Genomic DNA, 24,722 nt, shown 5'->3' with positions numbered 1-24,722 from the left:
ATAGCAGCGTTTTTCAAAAACGCTGGTATAGAAAGCCCAAAAGCGCTGGGATAGGATTACTGATTTCCTTTAAGGGGGAAAGACCTATCCTGGCGCCTTTAAAAGCGCTGGGATAGGTCATTTTCCATAAAGGAATGGAGGGACCTGTCCCAGCGCTTTTTAAAGCGCTAGGATAAGTCATTCTCCAGGGAACCTATTCCAGCGCTTTCAAAAGCGCTGGTACAGGTCCTTCCATTCCCTTATGGAGAATGACCTATCCTGGCGCTTTTAAAAGCGCTGGAATAGGGTGAACCTATTCCAGCGTCACCCTATTCCAGTGCTTTTTGAGTCATTCTCCAGGGAACCTATTCCAGCGCTTTCAAAAGCGTTGGGATAGTTCCCTCCATTCCCTTATAGAGAATGACCTATCCCAGCACTTTTTGAAGCGCTGGAATAGGATCCATCTATTCCAGCGCTTCCAAAAGCGCTGGGATAGGTCACTTACAGGGTTTTTTTTTTTTTTTTTTTTTTTTTTTTTTTTTTTTTCACACTAGATAGAATTTATACTCTTGCCTAATCTAAGTTTATATGTATATAAAGCTCCCTCCTAGAGACTTAAACCTTAGTGCTTACCCCCCAAAACATCGAAAGGGAGCAAAAACACCCCGATACCTATAAAAAGACCAATATACCCCCGAAACCTAGTAAATGACTGAAATACCCCCAAAATATAAAAAATGACCTAAGCACCCCCTAAGGCATCGAAAATGACCGGAGTACCCCTTATGTCTAAAATTAGCCAAAATACCCTCGATTACTTGAATAAGAACAAAATACCCCTATAAATCTGATAAATGACCAAAATGCCCCTAGAAAGACAAAAAATGTCCAAAACACACCTTACACCAAGAAAAGGACTAATACACCCCTGAAACATAAAAAAATGACCAAAATACCCCCAAAGCATCGAAATGAATCCTAAAAGCTAGAAAATGACAAAAGTCCCCTATGCATAAAAAAGGTGGAAAATCTCTTGATTACTTGAATAACACTAGGGGTAGCAAAATCAACCCAAATCCATTTGCCCACCCAAACCCACCTACTTAATGAGACTCAAACCCACCCAATTATTAATTGGGTTAAATGGATATTAACTGAATTAAACCTGTAAGAACTCGATTTGTAACGACCCAAAACGATACTGGGTTCGCACGTAAATAGGCCTAAACAATATAATTTGTAGAGCGTGGGTGTTTAAGAACTAGATTAACTTTTGTGGAATGAAAAGGTTCACCCTCACGTATATTGAAGGCTCAGAGCTGGTACAACAATCGTTTTGTTTTGGTAATCGATACAGTTCTTTTGCTTTTTACATTCTCCTTCTTTAGTCTATGCTTTTCTTTCTTTTCTTTTTTGTTTTTTTATTCCCCCTTGTGCATGTTCTTCTTTCAGTTTATATACCACCCTCTGTGTTCCATCCTCACCACACACGTGTAGGTTGGGTTCGGGGGATTTCTTTCTGTCCCATCTAGCACCTCCTGGAACTTCCTATGGGCAGCTGTAAGGCTGCCTTCTTACTGGTCAGGTATCATCTCCACATTAATGCGGCCAGAGAGTTGGTTGAGAGATAATTGATGCGGAGGCAGCTGTAGTTATAGATATTTGTTTGCCTTTTCTTTCTTACCCTCAATCTGTTATCCTATCTTTAGTGGTGACGTAATTCCGAGGTCCGGTTGTAATAAGACCGCGTCGTGATCGTCCTCGGACGCATACTGCCGAGGAGTATAGCGTCCTCGGACAAACATGGAACTCTACTTTTGTGATATTGACCATCACCCTCCCTCGGTAATTAACCTTATGGCCTAACCTGGCCTCCTCGGATGGATGTGCATCCTCGGATGGGCCGCAGGCCCAACGATCCTGATCTTAATGGGCCTGTTAATTGGCTGGCCCCCACAAAACTCAATTAACATTAATGTTTATTGGGATTTAACATTCAAGGGTATTTTGGTCATTTTTTGGGTTTCGGGGGGTATTTTGATAATTTTTAGGTTTCATGGGTATTTTGGTCATTTTTTGGGTTCAAGTATTTTGGTCATTTTGTAGGTTTTGTGATTATTTTGTTAGTTTTTGGATTTGGGGGGGTATTTTGGCTATTTTTCAAGTTTCAAGGGTATTTTGGTCATTTTTTGGGTTTTGGGTGTATTTTGGTAATTTTGAAGGCCAAGAGAGTATTCAAGTAGTTTTAGAGGTATTTAGGTCATATTGGGTTAAATAGGTGGGTTACTAATTAAATGAGTTGGATTGGTAATGGGTAATTAATTTATATATAAACGGGTCATAAATGGGTAACTACACACACAACCCATTTATATATAAATGGGTAACTATACACACAACCCATTTATGACCCAACCCGCCCATTTGCCACCCCTACCTATGGGGTATTTGGTTCATTTTCAGTTGTTATGGGTATTTTGGTGTCTCAACCATTTTTTCAGTTTATATATACTCCTAGGGATATTTCAGTCAGTTTATATATACTCAACCACCTATGCCAGCACTTTCAAAAGCGCTGGTATAGGTCTTTTAAATTGCATCGATTCAAGACCTATACCAGCGCTTTTGAAAGTGCTGGCATAGGTGGTACCTATTCCAGCGCTTTTAAAAGCGCTGGTATAGGTCTTGAATCGATGCAATTTAAAAAACCTATACCAGCGCTTTTGAAAGCGCTGGTATAGGGCGTATGGCTTTCCCAGCGCTTTTGAAAAGCGCTGGCATAGGTCTGGCGACCCTATACCCACATTCACTGCCCAGCGGTTTGAAGCGCCAGGAAAAAAAACACCGGGATAGGTATTTTGACCTTATCCCAGCGCTTTCTAGGGCTATCCCAGCGTTTTTGAAAACGCTGGGATAGCCCTGTTTTTTTGTAGTGATGCATGTGTGATTTACTTTTCCATGCTTAGGTGATAATATGACTTTCTACTTTGCATTTAGGTGGAAGCATTTAGTGCTTTGTTTTCTTGTCCCCTTTGTAATATCTGTTAATATGACTTTCTACTTTGCTTTTAAGTGGAAGTATTTAATGCTTTGTTTTCTTGTCTCTCTTGTAATATCTATACATATTTTTTTAGCTAGCCTTTAGATATATTTAATGCTTTGTTTTCTTGTTTCTCTTGTAATATCTATTTTTTTTTCTTACGGACTGTATAATATATCTAATATTGTATCCAAGGAGTGATATAGCTAAGTGTAGTGAGATAGCAAATAAGTGCGAGGATATAAATAGTGAGTGAAAACTAGCGAAGAGTGGTGTGGCATGTGTGTAGTAAAGTGTGTGGTATGTATTAAGCATAAATAAAAATTATATTTTATTGATAAATTTAAATAAAAATCATAGACCCATAAAGTAGTTGCATTCTCCCTCTGAGACCCCTTACCCTTTTCATTGGCAGAGAAAGATATATTGTGTAGGACACAGTATCAATATTCTTCCTCAACACCAATTCAGTCTCACTTGTAATAGCTATTGCACTAATAGTATTGAGCCTAGGATCCTTGTTATGTTCCCTAATTGAAAGCCGCCTAATCTTTGATAAGAACAATAGGACCTCAGGATGAACATTTGGGAGCTGTGCTTCGCAGGTTTGACCTTATCAAACTTCAAAGGTAAGCCTATTGTTTTCATATATTGGAAGAGTAGTTCTAGAACCATATACTTCTTTTATGTCGGAAAAAGTTGGATTCTCCTCAACCCATTCAGGAACTATGTACCCAAGATTGCAATGTGGGAAAGGCTCTTCATTGAATCATATCTATATCCATTGTTGAATATGTATGGCTGAGAATTAACCAGAAAGACACTCTATAATTCAATTTCTGCTTATTAACCAGAGGATAAGCTAATTCAAGAAATAAGATAACAACTAAGGGTCTATTTGATAAGAGATTTCTATTAAAGTTGTTGTTTTGTGAAAATACATGTGGGTGAAAAGTGTGTAAAAATATGTGTAATGTTGTTTTAATACTGAAAACTATTGTTTAAACAATAATAACAAACACCCCCTAAATTATCCTTTCTGGTAATTATCAACATCATTTTGGTTTTATTGCTTTCTTTTACTATAATTGAGTACATAACATATAGTACTCTGGATTGACATCTTAAGATTAGCATGGAAGTCAATTCACAAGCATTATATGTATGAGAGAGAGAGAGAGAGAGAGAGAGAGAGAGAGAGAGCTTAGGGGTTATCAATTCCATTTTTTATTTGTATTTTTTAAAAATAAATATAGACATAAATAGTTCCAACTTTTATTGACATTTTTTAATTGTAGTTTCTACAAAAAAGAATTAAAAATGAAAAAAAAATGCAAAACAATTTTGTTTTCCACGTTTAAGGGTGAGTTTGGTTCAGCTTTTTGTAAAAGTGTATAATGAAAAAGTGGAGTTTTGTTAAAAGTGCATAATGAAAAAGTGGAGTTTCAAAAAGCTGAGTGTTTGTTAAAAACTGTTAAAAAGTGCATAATGAAAAAGCTGAGTGTTTGGCTAGCACTTATAAAAGTGGCAGTTTGAGGGATAAATTACCAAAAAGGACAATATATATATATATATAAGGGAATTTATTTCATACTTTTTTTTTTTTTATGTGAGTTTGTTTCATACTTAAATCAATTACTTCATCATACTTAAATCAATTTTTCTCTTTCTAAAAAAATTATTTTTTTCTTACCAATATTAGCTAATAATAACCTACCACTTAAGATTTATTGTGAAAGTATTATAAAAATATTGTGATAAAAATTGATAGTAATTTTAATTTTAACATACTATTAAAATTATTTTTTTCTCTTTCTAAAAAAATTATTTTTTTCTCACCAATATTAGCTAATAATAGCCTACTTTAAAATTTATTGTAAAAATATTGTGAAAATATTATAATATAATTTCTTTTTTTCTCTCTTTTTTTCTCTCCACACACGTGGCTCTACTTCCTTTTTTTTTCTTTTTCTTTTTCTCCTCTTTTTTTCTCATCCACCCACGTAACCACACTCTTTTCTTTTCCTTTTTCCTTCTTTCCTCTACCATCTTCAGTCCAGAACATTCCCAGCTCTCTTTCTTTTCTTTTCTTTTTTTGCCTCTTAGCACTTCGGTCCAGAACACAGCTTTGCTTCTTTTTTTTTTTTTTTTTTTTTTTTTTTTTTTTTTTTTTTTTTTCTCTCTCTCTCTTAGCACTTCAAAACAAACAAAGGAACCAAACTCACCCAACTCATCCAACTCCAAAACGTAATCTTAAGTGCTTGGATCGAGAAGATTGGATGATCGGAACCAACGCCAGAACTCATCCTTTATTCTTTTTTTTTTCACACTCCAGAGAAGAAGATGATGATGATGATGAAGATGAAGATGAAGATGATTGAAACATAAGGATTTTGGGATTTTGGGTTGATTTTGAGTTGGGTTTGGGATGGGTTTTCCGGATTTGAGTTGATTTTAAGTTGTTTTTGTGTTGATTTTGAGTTATTTTTGATTTGGTTTTGTTGATTCTGTGTTCGGAATATCAAAGGTTGAAATGGGTTTTGTTGATTGTGGGGGTAGACCGGTGAAGAAGCAGAGGAAGACAAAGAGGAAGAAGAAAAGGAAGACGAAGAAAAAAGACACAGATGAGAGATGAGGGCATGAGAGAACTGATGGGTATTTCGGTATTTTCCCCTTAATTTTTTCTCAATGCTCAAAACGTAACTTTTATAAAAAAGTTGCGTTTTGGGCTTACCAAACGCATTTTTTGGTTTAGCTTTTTCAAAACGCCCTTTTTGGGCTCAAAAAGTGGAAACAAACGGGGTCTAAAACCTATACAGAAAATTGTTTGGAAAATATTTTCCAATCATGTTTTTACCCATTTGAAAACATATTTAAAAATAGTAAACCAAACAAACCTTGAATTTTGTTTTAAATTTTTGTCGGGGGTGAAAATGTTTCCTTTCCGGCAAATGAGATTTATGTTAGGTCGGAGGGTCTAAACTGAAACTCGACAATGGGCTTGATGCATGGCCCAAAGGCTATCAGTGAAGATCCAAGGAATCCACTATATTTTATGCCTTGGGCCTAGATTGGCACTGACAAGAGTAGCCCATGAACAATCCCTACAGCAAACACGTCAGTACGGTTGAAAAACATACTGTAAGAAATAACCCAGCAGTAAAGTGTTTTTGCAGAAAATAGTCTAGCGGTAAAATGTTTCTGCAGAAAATAGCCCAACAGTAAAATGTTTCTGCAAGAAATAGCCCAGCGGTAAAATGTCCCAACGATAAAGTAAGATAAAACGATGTAAATCTCCAGCTGTTAGCTGTTTCACAGATTAAGAAAAATGTCTACATTTTCAGGCACATCATCAGTTATTTCTGGAGAAGAGTCTTCCAATACAATAACATGAGAAAAAAATGCAATAGTAACAGTTACATCATAGCCATCAATAGTAAATGAATAAGTAAATATCATGGGTTCCATTATAACAAATAATGAGAAAAGCTTAGTATGAGATGAAGGGAGAGAGACAGATCCCAGCTAGCACAGCAAGATCATTATGGTGTCAAGACACGCTCGTGAATATATAGTGAGTAATGAGAGATATTTCGGATAGTATGAGTAATGAGAGTCATTTGTGAGTAGTATGAGGAGTGGGAGTGTATAGTAAGACTGCTGGGGCTTTCTGCTAGGGGTAGTTGAGTGTTTATGAGTAGAGCTATGAGCCAAGGAACTTAGTTTCTAGGCTTGAAACTAAGAACTTAATGCTTTTTCAGAGCTTAGAGAAGGCCTTTTTACAAAGAGGTTAAGGAAAAGTCTTGGTGTGTAGCTTAGTGTGTTTCCCTTGGTGTCTTAGTGTGTGTTAAAGCATTAATGGAGAGTTCCATTTATAGATGGGTTTTTAGGGGATGATTAGCAAATAATCTTTGTTAAATCTTTCTCAATCTTCAGAAAATCCTTAGAAAATCGTTCTTAGGATTTTAGCTACGAGTAGTAAACTCAACTTTAGAAGGTTCTTGCTGTTTTGGGTAATAACAGCTAGGTTTCTGGCTTAGTATTGACTGCTGATTAGCCTTGACTGATGGGATTAGAGCATGGTTTTAGGCTAATGATCTTAGTTATGCTGCTACTAGAATCAGAGCTCCCTAGGGTCGGTTGTGTCACCCCAAGTCAGGTGTCAACCTTGGAGCCCTTGCTAGGAACTCTGCTGGGATCCCCTTAGTGCCCTCCAAACCATATTTCCCTAAGTTTCCCCACTTGGGGTTCATGTGCTTGGTTCATGAACTAGAGAATACACATTTTTAGTATGAAAATGAGCTGATTCCATGTTTTTTCAGGAGCTTTAATGGCCTGATAATGACTTCTCTTGATTTTTGACCGGTTAGGTTGGAGAAGAAAGAAGGGACAGTTGGCTGAAGCTTTTTAGCTTTTTTGTCACATCCATCTTAGTTTTATGTCACATGAGAAATGATAAGATTTCAGCATGTGAAAGAAGGATTCAACCCTTGAGAGACACATGTCCTTTTCTGATTTGATTTAGAAAAGTTGGGACTTGATGGGAAAGGCTCCAGCTATTTGTGCTGAGATTTGGCTAGTCCCTTCACGTAAGCTTTCAACTGTTGGATTCTGTGTGGGTTGGGCTATTCCAGTTAGGCTTTGTAGTCAAGCTTCCTTTGGGCTTGGTTATCCCTACAAAAATAAATGGTTTTGTCATGGGTAACATACATCGGCTTTTGTAGTTAGTTGATATGGAAAAATAGGCATACTTCCCATAAAATTTTGTGAAAGAAATATTTTTTTTGAGAGATGAGTAATTTGTATTTCCCATGAGTTAGGGACTTTAGCATATGTAAAATAGGTGTTGAAATAATATTTGATTTTGTAAATACGTGCCAAAATAGCATTTGGGCTTTATGAAATAATGCCAAATTAGTATTTGAACTTTATGAAAATTGTAAGGTTGAATTTAATCAACCATCTTATTGGCTTTATTCCACGCCAAATTTGCTTGTATTTAAGCATTTAGTAACCCTGTATTTAGGTGGGTTTTGTTGTAAGGGTAGTGAGTGAGATAGAGTGTTGATTGCTCAAGAGTGTACAAGAAAATAGAGACTCGCGGCTTGATCTTGCGGGTGGCTCGCGGCTGCAAGCCGCCAGACGCAGTACACGTGCCAAGCATGCCAGAAGGTGAACAGTCACACTAGCTGGAGCACTACAGGACAAAACAGGACAACTGGCCATGCGGTTATCTCGCGATTGGATCTCGCGACTCAGTCAAGTCGCGAGGCCAAGCCGCGAGCCACCCCTGTTTTGAAAAACCTGATGTTTCACATTCTCCTCTCGTTATACCCACAAGTGAAAGAAAGCTTCCAGAGAGAATTTTGAGAGAGAAACCCTAGAGAAAAACAAGATTGATTCACCTACAATCTATACATTAGAATCTCTTCAAATTCCTCAACTCTCTTCCTTTCCATTGTCAAATCCTTGAGAGGCATTTTACCAAAACCTTGTTCTCACCATATTCATCACTATGAGAGGGTTGTTTGGTGTTCTGGGAAGCAGTTAGGAAGGAACCGATCTTCATTGGTTGATACTACGGTCTAGTAGCGGAATCCAGGAAGTTAGAAACGAAAAAGGTTCAGTGCAACCTCGTTGGAGCAAGAAGCTTGGAGGGCTTAGGTGCACTGGCTAGATTAGGCTTGGAGGGTCTATTGCTATCCATGTATCCCAACTACATTTTCTAGTGGATTGTTTATCGCTTGGAGGGCGGCGGAGAGGTTTTACGCCGAGGGCTTTGGTTTCCTCTTCGATAACACATCGCGTGTTGTCTTTGTGTTTGCATCTTCCTTCCCTTTTATCTTTGCCTTTTATTATCTGCTGTGGGTTGTGATTTTAGTTTGGCTTAGATAGTTTATCCAATTCCTATTATAGCTTTTGTTCATTTTTCGCACACTAGTTGTTTGACATAAAGCTTGAATTGGTTAATTTGTAAATTGGGGGTCTAAACGTTCAAGGGTGTTTATACACATATTTGAACTTTCAAAAATAGTGCTAAATTAGTATTTGGGCTTTGTAAAATAGGTGCCAAATTAGTATTTAGGCTTTGTAAAATGGATGCCAAATTAGTATTTGGGTTTTGTAAAACGATTTGAGATTTTGTAAAAATATTGTCGTGTGGCAACGGACTTAGTAGAAGTGCAGTATTGTAATGGGCTTGGTAAGAATGCCATGTAGCAATGGGTTTTAGAGATGCCACATTGTAGTGGGTTTTAGAGGTGCCGGATCGTACCAGGCTTTAGAGTTGCCATGTATCAACGGGTTTTAGAGGTGCCAGATAGTACCGGGCTTTAGAGGTGCCGGATCGTACTAGGCTTTAGAGGTTCCATGTAACAACAGGCTTTAAAGGTGCCTGATTGTACTAGGCTTTAGAGGTGCTGGATCGTACCGGGCTTTAGAGGTGCTAGATCGTACAAGGCTTCAGAAGTGCCGTGTAGCAACGGGATTTAAAAGTGCCAGATCATACTGGGTTTTAGAGGTGCCATGTAGCAACGGGCTTAGTAAATGGTGCCGTGTAGCAACAGGCTTAGTAAATGGTATTGTTGGGGCCTTTTGGGCTTCGCCCACAAGTAAAATGATTTTGGGCTTTTTGTGGAGATAGTGTAATTTTGTGGCCCAATTTTGGTAGTAATGTGATAAGTATTATTTGTGAAAAATGTAGGTTGGATAATATGGGTAATATCTGTGAGAGGGCCCAAGGTAATTTATGGGGCTTTATATAGGAAATATTTGTGGGAGCCCAATATCATGGAGAATATTTGAGTAATATGTGGGAAATATTTATGTGAGCTTAGAATAATTTATGGGCTTGTGTGCGTATCTTTTTGTGAGTGGGCTAATGAAATTAAGGCCCAAAAATTTGTTCCTCAACATTTAGGTCCCCGAGTCACGTGTGAGTAGTTTCTACTTGGTCGCATGTGCGAGTTTGAAATTTGGTGGGAGTTATGAATAGTGGGCTTCTACAACTTCCCCTTGTCCAGCACTTTCCCACGTTCAACACTTAGTGGGTCTTCAGCTACTCCCCTGGTTTCTTGCATTAAATGCTGGTTTCTTCCCATGTCTTGTCATTTACACTTTTCACGTTTACCAGTAAAAGGTTGGCCCTGGCTATTTCTTCTTTTATTTTTTGCTTGGACCAAAAAATAGAGTGAGAAACATGGAGAGAGCATCTTTTCTTCTTCCTTTTTCTATTTTCGGCCAAGGATGAGAGAGTAACACCAGCTTCTACCAAGGTAGAGAGAGAGAGAGTGATTGAGATTTTCAACAAACAGAGAGAAATAAAGCCTTTTCTTTTCCCTTTTTCATTGTCTTCAACTAAGAGTGAGAGAGAGACAAGGGGCGGTGACTAGGTTTTAGTGAGGAGCTGCATTGCATCTCTCCTCCCTTGTTGATTTAGGTCAAGTAAGAGAAAGACCCATAATTTTTTTCGACTTCCCGTGGTGGTCGTAGGTATTCTTCTGCTCCTTTTCTCTTTTCTTTGAGAAACAATATTTATGGGAAAGCAACATCTCTGGTTTTGTGAGTAATGGTTGAAGAAGAGGAACCAGTGGGTTCTAGTGATGTCAGCATTGTTGGGGTGGCTGTGCCAGAAAGAAAGGCCATGGCTGAGGGCGTAACTGAGGCAGCCACTGGGGGTGACAATGTTGAGGTTAGGCTAGGGGAGCTTTTGCTGCCACTACAAGACCCTTGGTACTGTTCATCTTCTCTGTTCCCAGCGGTTGGGGCTTCTGAGGTTAGCCCTCCTGACATGCCAAAGAAGTGGATTTTGAAAGGTGAAGCCCCCAATCATGAGGCAGCGTGGGTCCTAACTACTGCTGGCATACTTGACCTACGATTTTAGCAAAAGGAGCTTCTGCCAGTCCTTATTCAGTTTTTGTGTCCTTGTGGCATAACTGTTGGTTGGTTAACTGGGTGGAGCAAGAAGTTGTCGATGAGGGGTTTTGTCAGATTTTGAGGGATGCCAAAATATTTGAAGTCTTGGTCCTATCTCATGGGTGGAACATGTATAGAGATGTGAGGGCACTCCAGTTCATGGTATGGCATTGGCACACCGATACCCACACTTTCTTCTTCCCTTGGGGTGAGACCACGGTCACACTTGAAGATGTGGAGGGAATATGCTTGCTACCCAGCATGGGAGATGTCAATCCTTTAGAGCTGGAGTTATCTGATGCAGAATCTAAGATTGCTAGTAAATTGCTGGAGACATTCGGAGGCACCTCTGCTTCATGGGGAGGTAATAGAGCTAGGTTTTCCTTTTGGATCTCTGAGTTTAGAGACTTTAAGAATGATGATGTTAGAAGATCTGCGTTCTTGGCTTTATGGATGAGTAAGTGTGTATTTAATACCACCTCGGTTCAGTTTGTGAAACCATTTACTTTTCCTTTAGCTGTGGTGTTGTGTAGAGGTGCATAATTGCCTTTAGGTACCCTGTGTTTAGGCACCTTATATTCTGAGCTAGATAGGTTGCATAGTGACGAGCTTGAGATATCTCCTTATCATATTATAGAGTCTAGTATCAATGTGGTATTGCTACAAACTTTCATGTGGGAGCATTCAAAGGATTACACGGAAGTTAGTAAAGATGTCGGTGATGTAAAGGTGAGTAATTGGGTGATCGGATTTGCTGGTCCTGATGGTGAGCTTCAATTTCTTGGGTTTGAAGATGGCTTACCCTTATTAATGAAATGGATGGGATTGAAAATGTGGAACCTCCCTTCCATTACACTGTTGGATGATGGAGGTCATTTTGCTTGGAAGCCCTACTCATATGTTGCAGCTGGGTTTCAATGCCCAAATCCATTTTCAAGTGCCAGACCTTGATCCCAGGAGTTTAGGTTGAATGAGAATGAAAAAAATCCCCAATCTCTTGCTCATCACATCACCCTCATTTATTTGATACCCAAGATGTGACGGATTCGGTTTAACACAGTACAACCCACATAGAGTCATGAGACAATTCAAATTTGACCAGGATGTTCCAGACATTAACACCATAGTTTGTTCTTTGGGTGAGGCAATGCAGCCACTACTGCATGGTACAACCCTAGGGTATTGGGCTAACAAGCTAGAGAGAGTTTTGGTCCCGAGTAGACATTATGAGGGGTATGCAAACCCAAGTATGAAATTGTATTGGAAGAAAGTGGTGAGTACCTTTGAAGGTTATGTGAAAAATTGAGAAGTTGATGAGGTAGTGATAGGTCCTCCTTTGAGAGAGCTTTCTTCAAATGCCCAACTTATTCCAAACACAAGGACAGCTTCAGCTTGGGCTGCTAGACAGAACTTGGGTTTTGCTGAGTGGAGAGCTGATCTGAATGGCTGGGTGGTCCATGGGGGTGATGTTCCTGTGGAATGGAGTGAAAAGAATATTATTACAAAAGCCCTCGAGTCCAACCCAGCCATTGGTGCACCTAAAAGACCTCGTGGCAAATCACCTTCGTCCGAAGACAAGCCCAAAAAGGTGAGACGACAAAGAGCAGGTGTTGAAAAGTCTAAGGCTGGTAGCCCCAAGCCCCCAACTGTTGCCCAATCTGGTTCTGGTGTAGCTCCAACTACTAAGTCCAGTGTCCTAGCTGCTACATCTACTAGTTCATCCTCGCCTTTAGAGCAATACAAAAGGAAGACCAGTGCTGGCAGAGTACAAATAATTGAGACTTTAGAAGAGGTATCCTCATAGAACCCTGATCTTCTTACACCCTTTCTATCTTTCTTTGCCTTTTCTTTTCTTCTTTGTCTTCCATTTTTGGTACTAACTATGTGTTTTCATGGCTGCAACATTCTGACGAGTGTGAAGAAATGCAATCAGAGGGGCATGATTTTGAGGGTACGACTGCTGACTTTGGTAAACTACTGTTCCTTGCTTCGGTTTCTTCTCGCGTTTCCTCTATTGACATCTTTTGTTTTCTAGGTCCAACTGATGGGGTATAGAGATGGCTGATGAAAGTCCTACTATTGCTATCTCTGTTGGAGAAGCTGTTGTTGGGGAATCCAGTAAGGAGTCTACTGGCAAGGACCCTGATGTCACTGTTACTGCTGGAGAAGCTATTGTTGGTGTGCCCAGCCAAGGACATGTTGTTTCTCCAACTATTCATGATGCACATTGTTAGATTCTAAAGACTTAGGATTTTATGTATTTAGAACTCTAATTTGTATTGTTGGCAAACCATGATCAAAAAAATGTGTTTAGAAGTGTTTTAGTCTAGCTCAAAGTTGTGCATTTATATAAAGTTGGAATCGAGCTAATGCAAGAAAGCATTATGCCTTTCGGCCTGGCTCGATCAATCGAAGCTTAGGCTCGATCGATCGAAGCTCAGGCAGAATGTTTTTCTACAGAATTTTTCAACTCAGCCCTAGTTGTTTTAAAATGTTTTTAGGGTTTCTTATTTTTCCTAAGTATAAAACGCAAACCCTAGCCATGTTTTAGTGTTGCTTATATTGTAGTTTTTGTAAATCTCTTGTGAGATCTAGAGGAGCTTTCCTTTACACAAACTTAGGGTTTTCAAGAGGAAGATTTATCTACGCCTTGATGATTAACTTAGTTGCTGCCATTGAAGCTTAAAGAAAACACAAGCGAGTGTACTTGTATCTGGTGGTGAATCCAAGAAAGAAGGAGTCCGTGGATTAGAAGTTTGCACGTGGTCGTGTCAGTAAGTTCTACTGGTTGGTAGTAATAAGAAGTCGAGCGTGGGGGCTTGTAAGTCTTATTGTATGAACTTCGATTATTTTAAGATAGTGGATTCAAGTTTACCTTAAGGATAGCTAGGTCAAATCATTCCCAGGTTTTTACCAGTTTGGTTTCTTGGGTAATCATATCTTGTGTTATTTATTTTCTGCTGCCTTGCATGATTTGATCTTTGTTATTGTGATAACCTAGACTTGTTAAATTGGACTAAGTAACAACTTAGCTAATTACTTAGGTTAAATCAATTGTTTTTAAGGGGTCTAAAAACCATCAAGTGGTATTAGAGTGGATTGCTCTTTTGTTGTTGATCCTTTGATCACTGAGCTGATCCTTGACCCTTATTGTCATAGAACACGGACACTCTCTAGTTATTCCTCCTCACTTTGATGAGAATAATTATGCTTATTGGAAAGTAAGGATGAAAGCATTTTTGAAATCTATTGATGAGAGAGTGTGGAACTCCATTGAATACGGATGGGAGAAGCCCACTACTCCTGTTAGTGAGTGGCAAACTTCTAAAATAGAAGCAGTTGCATTTAATAGCAAGGCTATAAATGCGATCTTTAAAGTTGTTTCTATGGAGGAATTTAAGAGAATCTCTAATGTTGAGGTTGCTCATACTACTTGGAATATCGTCCAGACTGTGCATGAAGACACAAAGGCTGTCAAAATCAATAAATTGCAGCAATTGACTTCTAAATTTGAAAGCATTAGAATGTCTGATGTTGAATCTTTTGATGAATTCTATACTAAATTGAATGACATTGTTAATTCTGCTTTTAACTTGGGTGAAATCTATAATCAACCTAAAATTGTTAGCAAGATTCTTAGATCTTTAACTGAAGATTTTAGACCCAAGGTGACTGCCATTACTGAAAGCAAGGATGTGGATTCCATCCCTGTTGATGAACTTGTAGGATCTCTTCAATCTTATAAGTTGGATCTACCCAAAACTACCAAATCCAAATCAATGGCTCTTAAGTCTGTTGATGATGTTGAAGGTGGTGGATTTGATGATGAGCTCTCTGCTACAGAGATTGCTTACCTTACCAAGAACTTTAGAAACTTTCTCAGGAATAGTAACAGAAAGCCAAGAGGCACAAACACTGCTGAACCTAGAAATTTTAGGAAGCATGATCCCACTAAGGTTAACAATAATGATAAACCTAGAGAAAAAGTAGGTCAATCTTCTAATAATTCATTGGGTTCTTAGTGTTTTGGATGTCAAGGGTACGGTCACATGAAATCTGAATGTCCTACCTATTTGAAATCTAAGGGTGAGGCTATGGCTGTAACCCTTAGTGATGGTGAAGTTTCTAATAATGAGTCTAATTATGATGAGGATGAAAACTTCATTGCTTTCACCACTACTGCTGTAGTCGATGAGAGCATATCTGTTGAAGAGAACCCTTCTGATGGGGAACTCTCTGAAGATACAGATCTTCAAGAGGCCTATAATAAACTTTGTAAAGTTGCTGCAAAGGATGCTATAAATGTTGAACTTGGCCTAAAGAAAATTGAATCTCTTGAACTTGATAAGAAGAATTTGCTTGTTAAATTGTTTGATGCTAATGAGCTTTTGAACAATGTGAAAACTGAGAATATGGTCTTACTTGATAAAGTTAAATCTTTGAAACTTGATTTATCTGTTGCTAGATCTGCTAGTTCTAAACTTGATCAAATGTTGAGTGTTCAAAAGTCTTCTTCTGACAAAACTGGATTAGGTTATGTTAAAAGCATCTCTGTGTCTGCTCCCCATTCCACAAAGTTTGTTCCTTCATCTTTTTCTGAACCTTCTGTGAGTGAGATAGTGAGTGAAACTATCAAACCTCCTGTGAGTGAGGTTGTCAAACCCATATAAGTTTCGTCATCTAGGAAGATTAGGGTTGATCTGAAAGAGTCTAAGTCTAAGAAGCCTATCCTATCTAAGGACAAGATACATGATAAGCCTACATGGGTTTGTCACTTTTGTGGAAATTCTGGACACATTTGTCCAAACTGTTACAAGCTGCAAGCTGCAAAGAGAGCAAACAAACCAAAAGTACCTGTGTCTCAAGCACAAGATCCTATGGTACTTATTGGTGAATTGGTAAAGACTTTAAACCTTTATTCCAATCCTGGAGTTGGTAATCATTCCTATGTGAATAAGAACTCCAATGCTCATGGTGCATCTAAAAGTTTTTGGATGCAAAAGACTCGAACTAACTGAGTCTTTCTGATATGGTCCTTGTACTTCATTGCTCTACCCTTTGTGACCATTGTTCTTTGATTTTTTTTTTTTTTTTTTTTTTTTTTTTCTAGGATTTGCATTGCATAACATTCATGCATTTCATTCTATGTGTTTTTTTTTTTAGTAAAAAAATAAAAATAAATAAAGAAAAAGGAAGTAAATTGTGTTTTGTACTATTCTTGGTTTTTGAAGAACAAGGTTGGTCAATTTTTTTTTCACATAACATGTTATTTGTACCTTTTTTAGTTTTGATGAGCTTACTTATTGCACTTTACTAGTTGAAACTTCTTCTAAACCTTCTGTGAGTGAGATAGTTAGTGAAACTGTCAAACCCCCTGTGAGTAAGGTTGTTAAACCCATAGAAGTTTCATCATCTAGGAAGATTAGGGTTGATCTGAAAGAGTCGAAGTCTAAGAAGCCTATCCTATCTAAGGACAAGACATATAATAAGCCTGCATGGGTTTGTCATTTTTGTGGAAAGTCTGGACACATTCGTCCGAACTGTTACAAGCTACAAGCTGCAAAGAGAGCAAACAAACCAAAAGTACTTGTGCCTCAAGCACAAAATCCTATGGTACTTATTAGTGAATTGGTAAAAGTTTTAAACCTTTATTCCAATCCTGGAGTTAGTAATCATTCCCATGTGAATAAGAACTCCAATGTTCATGGTGCATCTAAAAGTTTTTGGATGCAAAAGACTCGAACTAACTGAGTCTTTCTGACATGGTCCTTGTGCTTTATTGCTCTACCCTTTGTGACCATTGTTCTTTGGTTTTGGTTTTGGTTTTGGCCTTTTTTTTTTTTTTTTTTTTTTTTTTTTTTTGTTGTTGTTGTTGTTTTCTAGGATTTGCATTACATAACATTCATGCATTTCATTCTAGGTATTTTTTTTTAATAAAAAAAATTAAAAAAAAAGGAAGAAAAAGGAAGCAAATTGTGTTTTGTACTATTCTTCTTGGTTTTTGAAGAACAAGGTTGGCCAATTTTTTTTTCACATAACATGTTGTTTGTACCTTGTTTAGCTTTGATGAGCTTATTTATTGCACTTTACTAGTTGAAGCTGTGTAGTGCATGTTGTGTGGGAAAGATATTTATGGTTTTTGATTACACTGTCTTAATCTTGAAGTCACATGTTTTTTATTGTCGGACTTGAACTTTTAGAGAAAGGCATAAATAACTATCTCACCACTATTCACTAGCCAATCATAAACAACTTAGTACATATCATAAGATTTTGTGCTCGAGAAAGTGTAGCACATGCACAAAAAGGTGAAGCCTCGGTTTATATTGCTTAATACTTAAAATTGGTGTGTACTATTAGGCTTGATGCCAAAATCACATGACTTAAAATTGGTATGTATATTATGAAGCATAAATTCAAGAAACTTACATGATTGCAAGCTTATGATCTAGGAGATGTGGGAGTTATATGATGTAACTCTTTAAGTGATGGTCTCTTTTAAATTCTTTGTGACGAATTTTGCAGACTTTGTGATTGATTGCTATTCACATATCACCTCACATGTATCTCAAGTTTTTACTAGTTGCACACACTACACGAGTTACTCTTTACTAAACTCTGTACATGTTATTGTGTGTGTTTATGGTCTGACCAACCAAGTTTTGCAAATACTTTGAATATTATGCAAAATTAATTTGTTGCTTGAAAATTTATGGAGAATGCAAGAAATTCTATTTTTGGGAAATTTGGGCTTAAAATTCTTGTTTTTGAAAATCATATCATCACATACTCATGCATATTGCTCTTAAAATTCAATGCTTTGAGTCAATTTTGAATTTAAAAAAAAAAAAATGTGTTCTTCCTCAAAATTAGTGAGCCTCTGTCCATTTCGATCGATCCATTCTATTTTTCGATCAATTGAAATTTTTTAAATTTGTTAGAGAGAGCCTTTGTCTGTTTTGATTGATCGAAACTGTTTTTTGATCGATCGAAATCTTTTAAAATTGTTTTTTTAAAGTCTCTGTCTATTTCGATCGATCAAAACTCGTGAATCATGTTTTTAAAAAATTCATATTGGACTTTTTCAAAGGCACTTTTTCAAAAAAATTTCAAACTTTCCTCTCTCTCCGACTTGGCTAAGGCTCCACCAAGAATTTTTTGTCGTTTTCTTCAGAAATTTTTGCAAGGTTTTTGTCTTTCAAGGCTAGTAAGTCCTTTTTACCCTTCCTTTTGCATTTTATTTCATGTTTTCATGCATTTTTCATGCCTTGCATTGGGTATTTTCGGAACTATTCATGATTGGGATTTTTAATGTTTCGAGCCATATTTTCTGAAATTGATCATTGGGTTATGTCTCTATATTGTTATATTAGTGATCCTTGTTGGTTAATTTGATCAATTTTATGGTTTTTGAAAAATTGGAAATTCTAGAGTTTGAAATTGATCCGAATTGGGGATTTTGTCAAATTGGGTTAAATTGATGAAATTGACTTGTTCAATTGATGTATTTGGTCATTAGTTTTTGAAATCTATCATGTATAATGATCAATTCGTCAATATTTTTCAAATTGATTAAGTGGTTTTCCAAATTTGGGGGTTTTTGTGTTAATACCTCTATGTTCAAGCCAATTTTGTGAATTTGAATTTTTTTTGGACTTAATTGCACTGCATTGGGACATGCATCATACCATTTAAATTGTTCATGCATCATATAGATTTTTGTTCTATATTTTTTTGTGCTAACTTGCAGTCTGCTCTTGGTTTTGTTTTTTGGTGTTTTTGTTACTTTGCTATGTGTTTTGGTCTTTATCCTAGCACCATGCCTAGGAAAACTTGAGCCCATAGGACCCTTTCCACTTCCTCTGAGTCTCCCTCTTGGAGGGAAGTGGTTAGGAATGATCAAAGCCGAGAAGCCTTTGAGACCTTGAACAGTAAGCGTAAGATATGGGCTGAGCGAACTGTAGTGTTAGATGAGCTTGATCCGGCCATTAGGGCCAACTTTGAGTCTAGAGGTTGGTTGCCTCTCTTAGAGATAGATCATTCACCCTCGATCACCTTGATTAGAGAGTTCTTCTCGAACCTCTCTTGCCATGTCTATGATTTCAACACCCTTGTTAGGAGTTGGATACGAGGTGTTGAGTTCACCATTACCCCTTGGGTAGTGGCTGAGGCTCTTAGGGTTCCGGTTGTTCGGGAGCTTGACTATCCCTATGATGAGTCATCCTCATTAGATGTTGTCATGTCATACATCACTGGGTCATCTATCTAGTGGGGTTCTGATCCTCGGATCACGTCTGCTGAGCTTACCGAGACTGCCTATCTTTTCTTTAGGATAGCATGTCATTCGCTGTGGCCTATTTCTCATCTCCACACCATCCCTCTTGAGCGATGTGTGTTTTTGTATGCTTTTGTTTCTGGTGTTTTGATCAGTTTTCCTCATTTGTTCCTTCGTTCTTTGAAAGAGGTTCATAGGAGTTCTGCCGTGGGGCATGCACTTATTCATCCTATTTTCATTCATAGGATTTTGCTCTTTTTAGGTCTAGATGGTTTCCCGTCTGGTGAGCTTGTGCATGTTATTGCTCCCATAGGTGCCACCTTTCTTAGACAGAAGGCTGCTCACTTGAGAGTTGCTCCTTTGCGTCCTAGGGGTGCGTCATCTAGTGCTGTTCCCCCTCTTCCCTCTTCTACAGGTATTGATGTTGCTGAGATATTGGGTGTTGCTGCTGCTGATGCTGATGTTCCTCCACCGACTGCTTCGAATGATTTAGACATTCGACGTACGTTGGATCATGTCTTGACCGTTCAGGCGGCTCATGGATAGATTTTGGTAGACGTGCTCGATGAGATCCGTGCCTTGCATACGGAGTTGGCGCAGTTTAGACCACCTCCCTTTTGATGATGGATTTTGTTTGCCCTTTGGCATTCCATCACAAAAAGGGGGAGTACTTTGTAGAGTTTTTGTTTTTAGGGGGAGAGTTTTTTTTTTTTTGGTTGGAGCTTATGGAGTTTAGATTGTATCTAGGTGCTTCACATTGTATTTTATTTTTTTAGCTCTTGCCATATTTTTGATGGGATATTCATGTTAGGGGGAGTATTTTTTTATGGTATTTTATATGTTTCTTGTTTCAAACTGTTTATTGATTTATATTTATGAGTTATACATTGTTATATGTCTTTATTGTGTGTTGTTTGAAATCAAGAATTTAATTTGTTTACTTGTATTGTTTCCACACATGCGGTTATGCATTTTGTTTAGTGTTTCAAGAAATATACATGTTGATTCAATTGAGTTGCTGTCTACACTTGCAATTAATGGATAGTAGTTAGGATTGAATTTTTTTTATGAGCATTATTTTTGTAAAGGCTTTTTATTTTGTAAACTTTGAGCTTCGAGTTGTGTTTTGTCACGGATTGCCAAAGCGGGAGTTTGTTAGGTTCTAAAGACTTAGGATTTTATGTATTTAGAACTCTAATTTATATTGTTGGCAAACCATGATCAAAACAATGTGTTTATAAGTGTTTTAGTCTAGCTCAAAGTTGTGCATTTATGTAAAGTTGGAATCGAGCTAATGCAGGAAAGCATTATGCCTTTCAGCCTGGCTCGATCGATCGAAACTCGGGCAAAATGTTTTTCTGTAGAATTTTCCAAAGTTGTTTTAAAACGTTTTTAGGGTTTCTTATTTGTCCTAAGTATAAAAGGCAAACCCTAGCCATGTTTTAGTATTGCTAATATTGCAGTTTGTGTAAATCTCTTGTGATATCTAGAGGAGCTTTCCTTTACACAAACTTAGGGTTTTCAAGGAGAAGATTTATCTATACCTTGATGACCAACTTAGTTGCTGCCATTAAAGCTTAAAGAAAACACAAGTGGGTGTGTTTGTATCTGGTGGTGAATCAAAGAAAGAAGGAGTCCGTGGATTCGGAGCTTGCACGTGGTCGTGTCAGTAAGTTCTACTAGTTGGTAGTAATAAGAAGTCGAGCATGGGGTCTTGTAAGTCTTATTGTGTGAACTTCGATTCTTTCAAGATAGTGGATTCAAGTTTACCTTGAGGATAGTTAGGTCAAATTCTCCTCGGGTTTTTACCGATTTGGTTTCCTGGGTGATCATATCTTGTGTTATTTATTTTCCACTGCCTTGCATGATTTGATCTTTGTTATTGTGATAACATAGACTTGTTAAATTGGACTAAGTAACAACTTGGCTAATTACCTAAGTTAAATCAATTGTTTTTAAAGGGTCTAAAAACCACCACACATCACAGCAAAGAACCTCCAGGTATGATAACTTTGAATCGTTCATGTAAATAATAAAGTAAACTTTTTGTTCGATAACACTTGGCTATGTGAATGCTTTTCTACTATCGCTGGGGACATGAACATGCCTCTTTTCTTTTGTAGAGTCACGGGTTGAGACTTCTTGTGGTGCTACTAAGGGAATGGGCCTTGAAGAATTCTTGGAGAAATTCACCGAAGATTAAGAGAATGAAAAAGTGGCAACTGATTTCTATCCCCTCTCAAGTGATACCGTGATTTTCTAGCAATCTGAAATTCCTGCGGAAGGTTAGGCACTGCTGGTAGTAGCTATAAGGAAACACCCACATTTCATGGCTAGATGCAAGCTGGGTGCTTCATTAAGGAAATCCGGACTACAATTGCTTGTTGCGATGCTACTGGATATGTAGCGTACAAAGCTTGAGAGCTCAAACTTGGAGAAAGCATTTGAGTGGAAAAATGCTCTTAAAGACTTGTTGTTCATGAAGTTTGGAGTCCAGTTCATCCTTGATAAGTTTCAGGCTGCTGCCGAGGCTTGTATTACCCATGATGATGAGTTCATAAGGAAAATAGCCGATCTTGAGAAAGAAATAGCAGCAAAGAGAGTTGAGCTTTCACTTTTGCTGAGTTAGAGAGATGCATTGATGCAGTCATCGTCAGCTAGAGGTGCTTCTTCCTCAGCGGAAACCTTTGGCGATGGCTTATTTGACTATCTTTTCTTTTATTATTATTAGTAGCTTGGTATTTTGGACAGTTGTTTTTACATTGTGATGTAATGAAACCAGTTATGTTCTTTGGGTTTATTTAGCTATGCAGGCTGTGTTTTTTGAAGAGGTGCACCAGCCATATAAGCCTCATGTAGTAGTTTGATATTTCCCCAGTTGTGCAAGCTGTCTCTCTTTCTCTCTTTTATTATTATTATTATTATTTTTTATATTTTTAAAGCACAAGTACATGAATTTATTTTGTGAAAAGAATGCTCTATTTATCAAAGAATATTATGTTCAAGTTAAAATATAGTCATGGAAATCATATACATAGTTTTGTAAATATTCATTGTGCTCATGACTATTTTGGTTCAGAATACCCAGCTGTTAGGGCTGTAACCTTATTCATAGTTTAGAATAAACATATTTATGTATGGAAAATAATATTAGAGTACTTGTGAATTTAAGAAGTTCACATTTGAGGCAAAAGGCAATGCTTAATTTTTATTCGCATTGTAGTGGTTTAAAACCATACAAAAGAGAGTTACTTGGTACATACTTGAAAGTTGAGTTAAGCGTAGTACAACTTAAGCCATTTTCCATTGATAGGTTCCGTGAGACTTTCACCTTCTGCTGTAGCTAAATGATAATAATCGCTAGCATTAGCTTCCCTTATGAGATAGGGCCCCTCCCAACTTGGGGCAAACATAGAGGGTGCCGAGAGATTCATCTTGATATAATCTGCTACCTTTAAAACCATTTGTCCTTTGACAAAGACCCTGGATTTCGTGGCCTTGTTGTAAGCATTGGCCATTTGCTGCTAGTATCGCTTGGTGCAGTTATAGGCAAGATTTTGCATCTCTTACAAGGTTTCAAGGTCTGTAGTTTTGATTTATGCATAAGTGGCAGCATCTACATCTGTTTCTTGTCCATGAGCAACCCTTGGTGTGGGAACCAATAACTCAACTAGAGATATAGCCTTGGTACCATATACAAGAGAGAATGGTGATAGTTCGGTGGTTGTTTTACTTAAGCTTTGGTATGCCCAGAGGGTTTCCAGCAGGTGTTCTGTCTAGCCACCCTCATATTCATGCACCATCTTACTGAGAATTCTTAATAGCACTCGATTGGTAGCTTCTACTTGACCATTGCCTTGTGGATAATAAGAAGTGGACTTGTGGTGCTTGATGTGGCAATGGTCAAGTAATTTTCAGACATCCTTGTTGACAAAAGGAGTGCCATTATCAGTAACAATCTTGTGAGGAATACCAAACCTATAGATTATGTGCTCTTGGATGAAATTGGCAACAGCTGGGCCTGTAGCCTTCTTTAGGGAGATGGCCTCAACCCACTTTGTGAAATATTCAATAGCCACTAGTATCCAAATATGACCCTTGGATGGTGGATTGATTGGACCTATTAAATTGAGCCTCCAAGTATGGAATGGACAAGGAGTTATCATGTTTTGGAGGTTGGTGGGGTGAGTATGTATGAGATTCCCATGGACTTGGCAAGTATGGCATGTCTTCACACATTCAGCTGCATCTTGTTTCATTGTAGGCTAGAAATACCCCAGATTGAGCAGCTACTGGAGAAGTCGCCTTTTACCTTGATGCTCACCACACTCTCCCGCATATACCTCTTGCATGACTGATTGCGCTTTGGGAGTCCCTAGGCATCTCAAAGGTTATCCATTGAATCCTTTCCTGAAAAGAATACCTCCTTCCACAAAATAACAGGTAGCCAATTTTATCAAGTGGTAGGCCTCATCATGATTGTCGGGCAAGCTGCCTTCTATAAGATACTCAAGGAAGGGTACATGCCAATCGTTGGTAGTAAGGATTGCACATGATTCCATTTGATCAAAAACATTTTGGCAATTGGTGCATTGCTCTTGGACAATGGCGGTCTGTTTGCCCATTTCTGGCCTGCAATAGCCTAACCGCTAGAGGTGTCTGTAGAGACTGACATAACTATTGGGGCCATAAGATTTTTCATGAACTTCTTTTAATCGCTTAGTGGACTCACTAGGGCTCAAGCATCTAGCTAGAACTCCTCCAGGCAACTTCTTGTACAATTCTCCTGCCATTAGAGCGTAATCTTTGAGTACCTTCAAATGATGCTTCTCATTCGGTGATAATAGTGCTTCTTTAATGGAAGACCTCCAGTCTGTATGTCCCAGCGGTTGATCAGAGAACTCTTCCTTCAGCATTTGTACCACTGGGATCGGCCTTTTCACAATAGTAACATCTATAGTTGTACCTTCAAATCTGATTTTTGATCCCAATGGAGCTAAAGATGGTTCCTTGAGTGCAAAATCTCCTCTAGCTTGGCAAACAACCAGATTTGAATCTCCGATTACTCGAAGATGTTTGATACCCATTTCACGAGCTATTGCTAGGCCTGTGAGATATGCTTCGTATTTAGCTATATTGTTAGTGCATGGAAAATCAAGCTTGAATGACATACCCATTGTTTCTCCGGTACTTTTGGATAGGACTATTCCAGCCCCTCCTTCAAAAGTGGTAGAGGATCCATCAAAATGTAAAGTCCAGACAACCCCAGCTGTTTCAATCAGCACAACTGTTGACAGCTCTTTATGTACATCATCAGTAATGTCCCAGTTGTCTTCACCAGGAAAATTTGACAACAAATTAGCGATGGCTTGACCCCTTACAGCTGTTGGGGTGATTGCTATGATCTCAAACTCAGATAATTGCAAGAGCCATTGTGCTAGTCTTCCGGAAAGAACCGGTCGCCTCAAAAGTGAGTGGATTGGATGAGATTTTGTTAAGAACTGTATTGTATGA

This window comes from Quercus lobata, chromosome 10, assembly GCF_001633185.2.
Source record: "Quercus lobata isolate SW786 chromosome 10, ValleyOak3.0 Primary Assembly, whole genome shotgun sequence".
Classification (NCBI taxonomy): Eukaryota; Viridiplantae; Streptophyta; class Magnoliopsida; order Fagales; family Fagaceae; genus Quercus; species Quercus lobata.
This window is presented reverse-complemented; position numbering follows the sequence as displayed.